Source organism: Somniosus microcephalus, unplaced genomic scaffold (assembly GCF_052327205.1).
Source record: "Somniosus microcephalus isolate GS21.2 unplaced genomic scaffold, FLI_Smic_1.0 unresolved_chr1, whole genome shotgun sequence".
NCBI lineage: Eukaryota > Metazoa > Chordata > Chondrichthyes > Squaliformes > Somniosidae > Somniosus > Somniosus microcephalus.
The window spans coordinates 168,509,469-168,524,638 of NW_028225179.1; the positions used below are offsets into that span (position 1 = coordinate 168,509,469).

The 15,170-nt window shown below is 46.5% G+C and overlaps 1 protein-coding gene across 1 annotated transcript in view; it reads left to right on the plus strand.

The window, feature by feature from the left end:
* Positions 1–428: 428 nt before the first annotated feature.
* Positions 429–15,170, plus strand: part of LOC147096527 (NACHT, LRR and PYD domains-containing protein 3-like) — a 120,314-nt gene continuing 105,572 nt past the window's right edge. The window contains exon 1 of the mRNA XM_085975357.1: positions 429–522. The gene's annotated coding sequence lies outside the window, so the exon portion shown is untranslated. The remainder of the gene's footprint in view (positions 523–15,170) is intronic.

The window sequence follows — 15,170 nt, forward strand, 5'->3', positions numbered from 1 at the left end:
CCGGGGAGGATGGGCCCAGTGAGATCAGACAGTGTGTAACCCGGGGAGGATGGGCCCAGTGAGATCAGACAGTGTGTAACCCGGGGAGGATGGGCCCAGTGAGATCAGTCAGTGTGTTACCTGGGAAAGATTGCCCCAGCTTCGGTTTGCCTAAAGCACAGGGAAATTGTACATTTCTATCCAGAACTTTGGTGATTTGCTGGAAGCCCAGGCGGGCGTGGCGGGGATCTGAGAAAAGGGACAACATCAGAGAGAAGCACTCGGACCCAAACTTTTATTTTTATGAAGCAGAAGAAAAGTCTATATTACATTACTTCGCACTGTTGATATTGTTATTTTCTGTCCTGCCATAATTAGATCTCCCGGTGAAAGACTGAGTGATTGAGAGGTTCACAGCTGAGAGTAAACCGGGATTGTAGACTGAGGAACGACAGCAGGTGAACCAACACAGGATTGTGAGAGCACCAACCAGAGAGAACTCTTCCGATTCAAAGAGCTTCCAGAGATCGAACAGGGAAAAAGGTCAGAGAGAGCCTCATTGACTCAGGTACACACTGGTCCTGGAGATGGACTGGGGAGAAAGGTCAGAGAGAGAACCATTGACTCAGATACACACTGGTCATAGAGTCATAGAGTAATACAGACCGGATAGAGGCCCTTCGGCCCATCGTGTCCGCGCCGGCCATCAAGCCCTGTCTAATCTAATCCCATATTCCAGCATTTGGCCCGTAGCCTTGTATGCTATGGCATTTCAAGTGCTCATCCAAATGCTTCTTAAATGTTGTTAGGGTTTCTGCCTCCACAACCCTTTCAGGCAGTGAGTTCCAGACTCCAACCACCCTCTGGGTGAAAAAGTTCTTTCTCAAATCCCCTCTAAACCTCCCGCCCTTTACCTTGAATCTATGCCCCCTAGTTATTGACCCCTCTACTAAGGGAAAAAGCTCCTCAGCATCCATCCTATCTATGCCCCTCATAATTTTGTACACCTCAATCATGTCCCCCCTCAGCCTCCTCTGCTCCAAGGAAAACAAACCCAATCTGCCCAGTCTCTCTTCATAGCTGAAGCGCTCCAGCCCTGGTAACATCCTGGTGAACCTCCTCTGCACCCTCTCTAACGTGATCACATCCTTCCTGTAGTGTGGCGACCAGAACTGCACACAGTATTCCAGCTGTGGCCTAACCAGTGTTTTATACAGCTCCATCATAACCTCCTTGCTCTTATATTCAATGCCTCGGCTAATGAAGGCAAGTATCCCATATGCCTTTTTTACCACCTTATCCACCTGTTCCGCTGCCTTCAGGGATCTGTGTACTTGCACACCCAGATCCCTCTGACCCTCCGTCTTGCCTAGGGTCTTTCCATTCATTGTGTATTCCCTTGCCTTGTTAGTCCCCCCAAAGTGCATCACCTCGCACTTTTCCGGGTTAAATTCCATTTGCCACTGTTCCGCCCATCTGACCAACCCATCTATATCGTCCTGCAGACTGAGGCTACCCTCCTCGCTATTTACCACCCTACCAATTTTTGTATCATCCGCAAACTTACTGATCATACCCTTTACATTCATATCCAAGTCATTAATGTAGACCACAAACAGCAAGGGACCCAGCACCAATCCCTGTGGTACCCCACTGGCCACAGGCTTCCAGTCACAAAAACAACCTTCGACCATCACCCTCTGCCTTCTGCCACTAAGCCAGTTTTGTATCCAATGTGCCAAGGCACCCTGGATTCCATGGGCTCTTACCTTCTTGACCAGCCTCCTGTGCGGGACTTTATCGAAGGCCTTACTGAAATCCATGTATACCACATCCACTGCGTTACCCTCATCCACACACCTAGTCACCCCCTCAAAAAATTCAATCAAATTAGTCAGACATGATCTTCCCTTGACAAAGCCATGTTGACTATCCCTGATTAATCCTTGCCTCTCCAAGTGGAGACAAATTTTGTCCCTCAGGATTTTTTCCAATAATTTTCCTACCACTGATGCTAGGCTCACTGGCCTGTAGTTCCCCGGTTTTTCCCTACTACCCTTCTTGAATAATGGTACTACATTAGCGGTTCTCCAGTCCTCTGGCACATCCCCTGTGGCCAGAGAGGTCCTGAATATATGTGTTAGAGCCCCCGCAATCTCCTCTTTTGCCTCACACAGCAGCCTGGGATACATTTCATCCGGGCCTGGGGATTTATCCATTTTTAGGCCAGCTAAAACCGCCAATACCTCCTCCCTCTCGATGTTAATATGTTCGAGCATATCACAGTCCCCCCGCCCTATTTCTATGTCTACATCGTCCTTCTCCATAGTGAAAACAGATGCAAAAAATTCATTTAGAACCCCTCCTACATCTTCCGGCTCCACACACAGATTGCCACTTTTGTCCCTAATGGGCCCTATTTTTTCCCTAGTTATCCTCTTACCCTTAATATACTTATAAAACATCTTCGGATTTTCCTTTATTTTGCTCGCCAATGTTATTTCATGGCCCCTCCTTGATCTCCTAATTTCTTTTTTAAGTATCCCCCTGCACTTTTTGTACTCCTCTAGGGCTTCCTCCGTCTTTAGCCTTTTGTATCTACCAAAAGCCCTCCTTTTTTTCCTAATACATTCTCGTATATCCCCTGACATCCACGGTTCCCTGTGGTTTTTGGAACCACTCTTGACCTTTACGGGAACATGTTGCCATTGTATGATCTCAATCTCCCTTCTGAAAGCCTCCCATTGCTCCAATGCGGATTTTCCTACAAGTAGCTGATCCCAGTCCATTTTGGCCAGATCCTGCCTTATCCTATTAAAATCGGCCTTCCCCCAATTTAGAACCTTTATTTCCGGCCCATCCCTGTCCTTTTCCATGACCACCTTAAATCTTACCATATTATGGTCACTATCACCAAAGTGCTCACCTACTAGCACTTTTTCCACTTGGCCGGCCACATTCCCTAGAATTAGGTCCAGTACCGCCCCCTCTCTTGTAGGACTTTCTACATGCTGGCTCAAAAAGCTCTCCTGGATGCACTTTAAGAATTCTACACCCTCTGAGCCTTTCACACTCTGACTATCCCAGTTAATATTGGGGAAGTTGAAATCCCCCATTATTATTACCCTATTATTTGCACATTTCTCTGAGATTTGCCTACATATCTGTTCCTCTATCTCCCCCTGACTGTTTGGAGGCCTATAGTACACTCCCAGCAAAGTGCTTGCCCCCTTTTTGTTTTTAAGCTCCACCCATATGGCCTCATTAGAGGACCCTGCTAATATATCATCCCTCCTTACTGCAGTAATTGACTCCGTAATGAATATTGCGACACCCCCTCCTCTTATACCTCCCCCTCTGTCTCGCCTGAAGATTCTGTACCCCGGAATATTGAGCTGCCAGTCTTGCCCCTCCCTCAACCATGTCTCCGTGATAGCAACAATATCATACTCCCATGTATTTATCAACACCTTCAGTTCATCCACCTTGTTTGCAAGACTCCTTGCATTAAAATAGATGCCATCCAGCCTTGCCCTTATATATTTGCCCTGTCTACCAAGCTGACTTGTTTTTTTCTCTATAATTGGCAGCAGACCCCCCCCCCCCCACGATTTCAGCTCCCCTCTGTATCCCATCCCCCTGCCAAGTTAGTTTAAACCCCCCCCCCCCCAACAGTGCTAGCAAACCTCCCCGCAGTCCTGGAGATGGACTGGGGAGAAAGGTCAGAGAGAGTCCCATTGACTCAGATACACACTGGTCCTGGAGATGGACCGGGGAGAAAGGTCAGAGAGTCCCATTGACTCAGATGATGTCCCCACACTATTACTGCAGATTTGGTTTCCCCAATCTATACATAGCTTAAAATCCCCCATGATAAGCTATTACCCTTGCTACGTGCACCTCTAGTTCCCTGAATTATACGCCGCCCTACATTACAACTACAGTTTGGGGGCCTATAAACACCTCCAACCAATGTTTTCTGCCCCTTGCTGTTTCTTGGCTCCACCCAAACTGATTTATTTACTTTATTTTTGGAGCTAAGATCATTTCTCCCTACTGTCTTTATCGATATGAGACCAAAACTGTGCCCGGTACTCCGGTGTTGTCCCACCAAAGCCCTGTCCAATTGTAGCAAGACTTCCTTACTGTTGTATTCCAACCCCTTGTAATAAAGGCCAACATGCCATTCGCCTGCCCAATTGCTCGCAGTACCTGCATGCTAACTTTGTCTCCTGTACGAGAACACCTAAATCTCTCTGAACACTAACATTTAATCATTTTTCACCATTTAAAAAAGGTTCTGTTTTTCTACTCTTCCTACTAAAGTGAATACGCACACATTTCCCCACATTATATTCCATCTGTCACCTTACTGCCCGCACACTTAGACTGCCCATATCCCTTTGCAGGCTCTGTGTCCCCATAGCTTACTGTCCCACCTAGCTTTGTATCAGCAGCAAACTTGGATCCATTGCACTCGGTCCCTTCATCTAAGTCAGTAATATAGATTGTAAATAGCAGAGGCCCCAGCACTGATCCTTGTGGCACCCCACTAGCCTGCCAAGCTGAAAATGTCCTGTTTATCCCTACTCTGTTTTCTGTCAGTTAACCAATCCTCTATCAATGCTAATAGTCATAATGGCACAGAAGGAGGCCATTCGGCCCATCCAGTCCATGCCGGCTCTCTGTAGAGCAATCCAGTCAGTCCCATTCCCCCGCTCTATCCCCGTAGCCCTGCAAGTTTATTTCCCTCAAGTGCCTATCCAGTCTCCCCTTGAAAACATCGAGTGTCTCCGCTTCCACCACTTCCGTCGGCAGCGAGTTCCAGGTCCTCACCACTCGCTGTGTAAAAAGGTTTTTACTCACATTCGCCCCCTGTATCTCTTGCCCAAAACCTTAAATCTGTGTCCCCTAGTCCTCGTACCATCCATTAGTGGGGACAGCCTTTCCCTGTCTAGCCTATCCAAACCCATCATAATCTTGTACACCTCGATCAAATCACCCCTCAACCTCCTTTGTTCTAATGAAAACAAATCCAGCTTCTCCAACCTGTCCTTGTAGCTAATATATTGCCCTCACCCCCATGAGTCCTTATCTTGCATAGCAGCCTTTTATGTGGCACCTTATCAAATGCCTTTTAGAAACATAGAAGATAGGAGCAGGAGTCGGCCATTCGGCCCCTCGAGCCTGCTCTGCCATTCAATGCGATGATGGCTGATCATCCAAATTCAGTACCCTGTCCCTGCTTTCTCCCCATACCCCTTGATCCCTTTAGCCTTAAGAAATATATCCAACTCCTTCTCGAATATAGTTAATGAATTGGCCTCCACTGCCTTCTGTGGTAGAGAATTCCACAGGTTCACCACTCTCTGGGTGAAGAAATTCCTCCTCATCTCTATCCTAAATGGCTTACCCCTTATTCTTAGACTGTGACCCTTGGTTCTGGACTCCCCGGCCATCAGGAACATCCTTCCTGCAACAAGTCTGTCCAGTCCTGTTAGAATTCTATAAGTTTCAATGAGATCCCCTCTCATTCTTCTAAACTCCAGCGAGTATAAGCTCAATCGACCCAATCTCTCCTCATACGTCATTCCTGCCATCCCAGGTATCAGTCTGGTGAATCTTCGCTGCACTCCCTCCATGGCAAGAACATCCTTCCTCGGATAAGGTGACCAGAACTGCACACAATACTCCAGATGTGGTCTCACCAAGGCCCTGTACAACTGCAGCAGGACATCCTTGTTCTGTACTCAAACCCTCTTGCTACAAAGGCCAACATACCATTTGCCTTCTGCACCTGCATGCTTACCTTCAGCGACTGGTGCACAAGGACACCCAGGTCTCGTTGCACTTCCCCTTCTCCCAATCTATTGCCATTCAGATCATCTGCTTTCCTGTTTTTGCCACCAAAGTGGATAACCTCGCATTTATCCACATTATACTGGGCAGAAGCATGGCAGATGCAATCACCCAACCTGTCCAAATCATACTGGAATTTCTTGACATCCTCCTCACGGCACACACGCCCACCCAGCTTTGTGTCGTCTGCAAACTTGGAGATATTACATCTAGTTCCCTCGTCTAGATCATTTATATATATATTGTGAATAGCTGGGGTCCTAGGACCGATCCCTGCGGTACCCCACTAGTCACTGCCTGCCACTCGGAAAAAGAGCCGTTTATTCCAACTCTCTTGCTTCCTGTCTGCCAACCAGTTCTTTATCCAAGTCAGTACCTTGCCCCCAATCCCATGTGCCTTAACTTTACATGCTAATCTCTTATGTGGGACCTTATCGAAAGCCTTCTGGAAGTCCAAATACACCACATCCACTGGTTCTCCCTTATCTATTCTACCAGTTACATCCTCAAAAAATTCCAGTAGATTAGTCAAGCACGATTTACCTTTTGTAAATCCATGTTGACTTTGTCCGATCATATCACTGTTTTCCAAGTGCTCTGCTATTACATCCTTTATAATGGACTCTAGCATTTTCCCCACTACCGATATCAGGCTTACCGGTCTATAATTCCCTGTTTTCTCTCTGCCACCTTTTTTGAATAGTGGGGTAACATTAGCTACCCTCTAATCCATGGGAACTATTCCAGAGTCTATTGAATTTTGGAAGATGACCAGCAATGCATCTACTATTTCTAGGGCCACTTCCTTAAGTACCCTAGGATGTAGCTTATCAGGCCCTGGGGATATATCGGCCTTCAGACCCATCAATTTCCCTAACACCATTTCCCTACAAATACCGATTTCTTTCAGTTCCACCCTTTCATCAGACCCTATGTTCCCTGGCATCTCTGGGAGGTTATTTGTGTCCTCCTTTGTGAAGACAGAACCAAAATATGTATTTAGTTGGTCTGCCATTTCTTTGTTCCCCATTATAAATTCCCCCGATTCTGACTGCAAGGGACCTACGCTTGACTTCACCAATCTTTTTCTCTTCACATATCTATAAAAGCTTTTACAGTCAGTTTTTATGTTCCCTGCAAGCTTACACTCATATTCTATTTTCCCTTTCTTAATTAATCCCTTTGTCCTCCTTTGTTGAATCCTAAACTGCTCCCAATCCTCAGGATTATTGTTTTTTCTGGCCAATTTATATGCCCTTTCCTTGGGCCTTATGCTATCCCGAATGTCCCTTGTTAGCCACGGTTGGGTCACCTTTTTTGTTTTATTTTTATGCCAAACTGGGATGAACAACTTCTGTAGTTCATCCATTCGGTCTTTGAATGTTTGCCATTGCCTATCCACTGTCAACCCTTTGAGTGACATTCCCCAATCAATCCTACCCAACTCGCTCCTCAGACCATCGTAGTTTCCTTTATTTAAATTGAGGACCCTTGTCTCCGAGTCAACTACTTCATTCTCCATCATAATGAAGAATTTGATCATATTATGATCGCTCCGACCCAAGGGGCCTCGTACAACAAGATTGCTAATTAATCCTTTCTCGTTACATAATACCCAGTCTAAGATGGCCTGATCTCTGGTTGGTTCCTTGACATATTGGTCCAGGAAACCATCCTGTAAACACTCCAGGAATTCCTCCTCCACAGTATTGTTACTAATTTGGTTGGCCCAATCTATATGTAGATTAAAGTCACCCATGATGACTGATGTGCCCTTATTGCACGCTTCTTTAATTTCCCTTTTAATGCCATCCCCAACCTCCGCCTTACTGTTTGGAGGTCTATAAACCACTCCCACTAACGTTTTTTCCCCTTAGTATTTCTCAATTCTACCCATACAGATTCCACCTCATCAGAGCTAATATCCTTCATTACAATTGTGTTAATCCCTTCTTTAACCAGTAATGCTACCCCACCTCCCTTTCCTTTTTGCATATCTTTCCTGAATATCGAATACCCCTGGTGAGTTCCCAGTCCTGGCCTTCCTTGAGCCACGTTTCTGTAATCCCAACCAAATCATGTTTGTTTACTTCTATTTGCGCAGCCAATTCATCCACCTTATTACAAATGCTCCTCGCATTAAGACACAAAGCCTTCAGGCTTGTTTTTTTAATGCTGTTAGACCTATTAGAATTATTATTTACTGTGGCCATGTTTGATTTAAACTGTTGATTTCTCTGTCTGCCACTTTTGTTTTTCTCCTTCCTATCTTTTGCTTTTATCCTTGTTTCCCTTTCCTCTGTCTTCCTGCTCAGGTTCCCAACCCCCTGCCATTTTAGTTTAAACCCTCCCCCACAGCACCAGCAAACACTCCCCCCTAGGACATTGGTTCCAGCCCTGCCCAGGTGCAGACATCCGGTTTGAACTGGTCCCACCTCCCCCAGAACCGGTTCCAATGTCCCAGGAACTTGAATCCCTCCCCCTGGCACCATTCCTCTAGCCACGTATTCATCTGAAGTATCCTTCTATTTCTACTCTGACTAGCACATGGCACTGGTAGCAATCCTGAGATTACTACCTTTGAAGTCCTGTTTTTTAATTTATCTCCTAACTCCCTATATTCCGCTTTTTAGGACCTCATCCCACTTTTTACCTATATCGTTGGTGCCTATGTGCACCACGGCAACTGGCTGTTCACCCTCCCCTTCCAAGATGTTCTGCAGCCGCTTGGAGACATCCTTGACCCTTTCACCAGGGAGGCAACACACCATCCTGGAGTCACGTTTCTGGCCGCAGTAACGCCTATCTATTCTCCTTACAATTGAATCCCCTATTACTATAGCTCTACCCCTCTTTTTCCTCCCATTCTGTGCAGCAGAGGCACCCCTGGTGCCAGGAAGTTGGCTGCTGCTGCCTTCCTCTGCTAAGCCATCCCCCCCAACAGTATTCAAAGTGGTGTATCTGTTGGAGAGGGGGATGGCCACAGGGGACCCCTGCACTACCTGCCTGCGCCTAGTACTCTGCCTGTTGGTCACCCGTTCCCTTTCTTCCTGTCCAACCTCTACCTGCGGTGTGTCCAACTCCGTAAATGTGCTATTCACGATGTCCTGAGCATCATGAACGCTCCAGTATGCATCCAATCGCAGCTCCAGTGCCGCAATGCGGTCTGTCAGTAGCTGCAGCTGGATGCACTCCCTGCACATGTAGTTGTCGGGGACACAGGAAGTGTCCTTGAGTTCCCACATATCGCAGGAGGAGCAGATCATGGGGCCTGGCTGTCCTGCCATGACTTACCCTTTAATTAATTGAATTTAAATTAAATCAATCAATCCCACTAATTACACTACAGTTAACTGGTTTACCAGCAGTCCCTGCTACACTAGAGAGACCTTAGAAACTATAAACCAGAGTTAAAGTTTAAAAAAGAGAGAAATACTCACCAACCAATCACTTACCTGCTTCCTGGTGACGCCACAATTTGATTACTTTTTACCTCTCTTCCCCTGCTGTTGAATTGGTCGGGCCTCGTTCGCTGAATCAGCCGCCGCGCCCCAACTGCCGCCGGTTTTTGAAACTCCTCAGCTGCTCGCTCGCAGGTCCGCTCTGGTCGGGCCTCATTCGCTGAACAGCGGGAGGCCGAGGACAGCGCGGACCTGCGAGGAGTCGGCAGCAGTGAGGAGGCCGATACTTATCCGGCGAATTCCAAAAGAACAGCAAAATCAAGGAGTGACGTCACAGGACTGCAGGAAAGAGTCTGAGAGCGGGAGCAGTCAAACTACAACTGCAAAACCGCTAAAGTGACATCACAACCAGGGAAGAAGCTGATTGGTAAGTAGGACCTGGTGAGTATTTCTACAGTCCAGTCGTTAAAGTAAAAGTAAGGTCTCTAGTTTAGCGTAAGTAGTGTTTAAAGGGAAGTAAGGTCCCTAGTGTATTTAATATTTAAAGGGAGTAAATTAAGGGTAGGACTTGGCAGAGCAGCTCAGCAGTGTGGAGTGCTCCTCCTGTGCTATGTGGGAGGTCAGGCACACTTTTGGTGTCCAGGGCGAACATGTGTGCAGGAAGTGTCTCCAGCTGCAGCTACTTGCAATCTGCATTTTGGAGCTGCGGCTGGAGTCACTGTGGAGCATCCGCAAAGCTGAGTTCTTCATGGATAGCTTGTCAAACGACGTCGTCACACCACAGGTAAAGAATGCACAGGCAGACAGGAAATGGGTGACTGCCAGACAGAGTAAAAGAACTAGGAAGGCAGTGCAGGAGTCCCCTGGGTCCATCTCTCTCTCCAACAGATTTTCCGTTTTGGATACTGCTGGGGAGATGCTTTCTCAGGGGAATGCAGCAAGAGCCCAGTCCGTGGCACTACGAGTGGCTCAGCTGCACAGGAGGGGAGCAAAAAGAGTGGGAGAGCAATAGTGATAGGGGATTCTATCGTAAGGGGAACAGATAGACATTTCTGTGGCCGCAGACGTGACTCCAGGATGGTATGTTGCCTCCCTGGTGCCAGGGTCAGGGATGTCACTGAACGGCTGTAGGGCATTCTGAAGGGGGAGGGCGAACAGTCAGAGGTCGTGGTTCACATTGGTACCAAGGTCATGGGTAGAAAGCGGGATGAGGTCCTGCAACAAGAATTTAGGGAGCTAGGTAGCAGATTAAAAAGCAGGACCTCAAAGGTTGTAATCTCTGGATTGCTCCCGGTGCCACATGGTAGTGATTATTATAGGAATAGGTGGATGGAGCAGATGAATGCGTGGCTGAAGAGTTGGTGCAGGAGGGAGGGCTTTAGTTTCCTGGATCACTGGCTCTGCTTCTGGGGAAGGTGGGACCTGTACAAGTCTGACGGGTTGCACATGAATCGGAACGGGACCAACATCCTTGCAGGGAGGTTTGTTAGTACTGTAAACTAACTTGGCAGGGGGATGGGATACGGAGTGGAGCTATAGTAGGGTGTGATGCACAGCCAAATATAGAGGAAAAAACAGGAGCCTGGAAGGCAGAGCAAATATGTAACGGCACAAGGGAGTATGGCAAGGCTGGATGGCATTTATTTTAATGCAAGGAGTCTTGCGAGTAAAGCAGATGAATTTAAGGTGTTGATGAACACATGGGAGTATGATATTGTTGCTATCACAGAGACATGGTTGAGGGAGGGGCAGGACTGGCAGCTCAGTATTCCAGGGTATAGAATCTTCAGGCAAGACAGGGGTGTAAAAGAGGAGTGGGTGTCGCAATATTAACCAAGGAGTCAATTACTGCTGTAAGGAGAGATGATATTTTAGCAGGTTCTCATTGATTTATCTCCAGAAGGTTCCTGAACACCGGCACTAGACTGATTCGCCTGTCGTTCATTGGTTTACCACACGCTCCATTTTTAAACGAGGGGGTAACATTTGCAAATCCCCAGTCCTGTGGCACCACTCCCCTATCCAAGGAGGATTCAAAGATTGTGGCCAGAGCCTTCCTTCTCTCAGTAACCCAGGATGCATCCCATCCAGACCATGACACTTCCACTTTGAGCGCTGTCAACTGTTTCACTACATCCTCTTGGTCTATTTATATCCTGTCCAATTTCACTACCACCCTCTCCTTCACTGTAACATTGGCAGCATCCTCTTCTTTAGTGAAGGCAGATGCAAAGTACTCATTCAGTACCTCAGCCATGCCCACTGCATCCACCAGAAGATTGCCCTTTTGGTCCTTAATCATCGCACCTTTCCATTGACTCTCCTTTTAGGCTTTACATGTTTAAGAAAGATTTTAATGTTCCCTATTCTATTCCCACTAATCTTTCCTCAGTTTTTCCGTGCCCCTCTTAGTTTGTTTTTGATTTCTCCTCTGTACTTTCTGTATTCAGCTTGATTCCCTACGGTGCTGTTGTTGTCGTGTGTTTATTATACCAGAGTCTGTGTGTGTCAAACAGCAGAAAACTCCATCTTACAAGGTCTCAAATTGGGTTATAACTTAATGCCGGCGAATAACATCAACTTAAGTTTGGAGAAATTACTGATCCGGGACTGAATCGCTTTCACATTTCCCCAGTGGGGAAAGGGAAGGACGCTGACTGAGTTTGTTAGACACACAGCGGGACACGTGCACACGTGGAGAATTATAATTGTAAAACAGCAGTCCGATCAAACCAGTTATGTATTTGTCATTTCCAGATATTGTAAGACCCCTAAAGATAGTACGTCACCAATCTGCTTAAAGTTACACCACTGTTAATATTAGTGGAGCAGTGGTGAATGTCCTCGCCTCCGACAGTGCTCATTAGTCAAGTGCTGACACCATGAGCCATGTCCTCGGCTTTTATTTGCTATTCCTCTTGTAATAAAGCCAAGAAAGTTATGTTAAATTGTTATAAAAGACTGGTTAGGCCTCAGCTGGAGTATGGTTTGCAATTCTGGGCACCACACTTTAGGAAGGATATCAAGGCCTTGGAGATGGTGCAGAAGAGATTTGAGAGAATTGTACTAAGGATCAGGGACTTCAGTTCTGGGGAGAGGCTGGTTTGTTCTCTTTAGAGCAGAGTTGGTTAAACGAAGATTTTATAGAGCTGTGGAAACTCATGATTGGTTTTGATGAGTAAATAAGGAGGAACTGTTTCCATTGGCAGAAGGGGTCAGTAACCAGACGACGCAGATTTAAAGTGAGTGGAAAAAGAGCCACAGGCGAGGTGAGGTAACATTGTGTTACACAGCGAGTTAGTGTGATCTGGAATGCATTGCCCGAAAGGGTGGTGAGGTAACATTGTGTTACACAGCGAGTTAGTGTGATCTGGAATGCATTGTCCGAAAGGGTGGTGAGGTAACATTGTGTTGCACAGCGAGTTAGTGTGATCTGGAATGCATTGCCCGAAAGGGTGGTGAGGTAACATTGTGTTACACAGTGAGTTAGTGTGATCTGGAATGCATTGTCCGAAAGGGTGGTGAGGTAACATTGTGTTGCACAGCGAGTTAGTGTGATCTGGAATGCATTGTCCGAAAGGATGGTGAGGTAACATTGTGTTACACAGCGAGTTAGTGTTGTAGTGGCGCTTCTTAGTTTCCAAACAGGCAGGCCACTGGGCTGTGGGGCTTTTAACATCGAGTAGACGCGTGTCGAAATAAAACGTTCCCAAACGTAGCTTTGTCTTTTAAATGGTTTACTATAACACTTAACAAACAGAATTACAAAGCAAACACGTATAAACGAACACGGTCAAAAACTGTACTGCTCCAAACCTCACAGCTTCTGCCTCTTTCACCACGTGCAGTTTAAAACTGTAAGATGGCTGCACCCATGTGTGGCTTAGGGACTGTTCCATTGTGGCAAGAATGAAGGGGGTGTCGGACTATACTACTGGAGCAAGAAAATAGGGGGTTTCTTAATACAATAAGTCGTTCAGGTAAATTAACTGTATTATGCCATTTAGCCACTATTTTAAAGTATTTTCTTAAGCTTTTATGGCTCTTACATTCCGGCCCCTAATTGACTAGGCACATGAAGCATATCAATTGCTCAAACATTAAGAGTCATAAACTAATGAGTTTAACATATTTACAATACAAGTGTCCACTTTTTTCTTTCGTTCAGGAGCTTTTCACGCTGCTTCTTGTAGCAGGCAGAGCTTTGTGATCGGTCTCTCCAGGGTACTGGTCTTGCTTTGCAAACAGACGCGACGAACGACGCCTCTGGAGTCTGGCATGGTCTTAATTATTTTTCCCATCAACCAAGAATTTCTAGGGTCTGAATCATCCACAATTAAGACAATGTCTCCGACGATGAAGTTCCTCTTTATTTTGGACCATATTTGACGCTCCTGTAGCAGAGGTAAGTATTCTCTTGTCCATCTGGTCCAGAAGAGGTCTGACATATACTGAACTTGCCTCCACTTCCGACGGGCATACAGATCTTCCTTTTTGAAGACTCCCGGGGGCATGGCTGGCTGTGTTTTCAACAACAACAGGTGGTTCGGAGTCAGGGCTTCGAGGTCATTGGGATCATCTGATGTCTTAGTTATCGGTCGGTCATTAATGATGGCTTCGACCTCGCACAGAACGGTTTGGAGTCCCTCGTCGTCCAGCGCTTGCTGCTTCAGTACAGAACTGAGTAGTTTTCTTACGGTGCGTATCTGTCTTTCCCAGACACCTCCGTGGTGGGATGCAGCCGGAGGATTGAAGATCCACTTAATTCCTGTTTGCATCATGGCTTCCTGTATTTTAAGCTGATTCCAACCTTCAATAGCTTCCCGTAGTTCTCTCTCCGCTCCGACGAAATTAGTGCCATTATCAGAACGCATAATGGACACCTGTCCTCTTCTACAGACAAAGCGCCGCAAGGCGTTAATACAGGAATCAGTGTCAAGCGTGTGTGCCACCTCAATATGAACTGCTCTGATGGTCAAACAAGTGAAAAGCACACCATATCTCTTGACAAGGCTCCGTCCTCGCTTTACCTCGAAAGGCCCGAAATAGTCCACCCCTACGTTTGTAAATGGGGGCTTGTCTGGTAACAAACGGTCTTCAGGCAGGTCTGCCATTTTCTGCTCCCCAGCTCTAGCGTGTAACCGTCTGCAAACAATGCATTCAGAGAGTATTTTTCTTATTACGGAATTAGCTCCTCGAATCCAGTATCTTTGTCTTAGCTTCGCAAGCACGTGATTCCTCCCACTGTGTCCAATACTCTGGTGTATATGCTGAAGAATGAGAGTAGCAACCCGGAGGTCCTTAGAAAGGATAGCAGGGTGCTTGGCCTCCTCTGGCATAGCAGATTTGTTTAGTCTCCCTCCCACCCTCAGTACTCCATCTTGCAGTGTAGGGTCCAGCTTGTAGATATGACTACCTTTCTTGATTGGAGTATTTTGCTGTAGAGCTTCGGTTTCTTCTGGGTATCTTTGTCTTTGACTGAAGCAAACTATCTCCTTCTCAGCCTTGGCCAAATCCTCCACGGTCAATGAATTCTTGCTCAATGTGGTCTTGTGCTGATGCATATACTGCTGTAGAAGCATTCTCTGCTTATCAGGGTTACTTTCAGACTGACTGATAGTGGCTCGGTACTCTTTTCTCTTACCGCTCAGGTGTAGCAGCAACTCTTTCAACCTTAGAAACCATGCAACTGCTTTCCTCAACTGGTGCCATCCTGAGAAATGGTTAACAAGCTTGTTCACTGTGTCAAAGTTCTCTTTCGTAGTTATGAAATTTACTGTGACTGATCTCTTGACTTCGACGTCGTCTTCAGTAATCTGACTTGGCATATCTGGTCTTTCTGGCCATGATCTCTCTGTTTCCAGCAGATAACTTGGGCCTTGTATCCAGGTTTCACTCCTCATGAAGTTTTCAGCCTTCAATCCCCGTGAG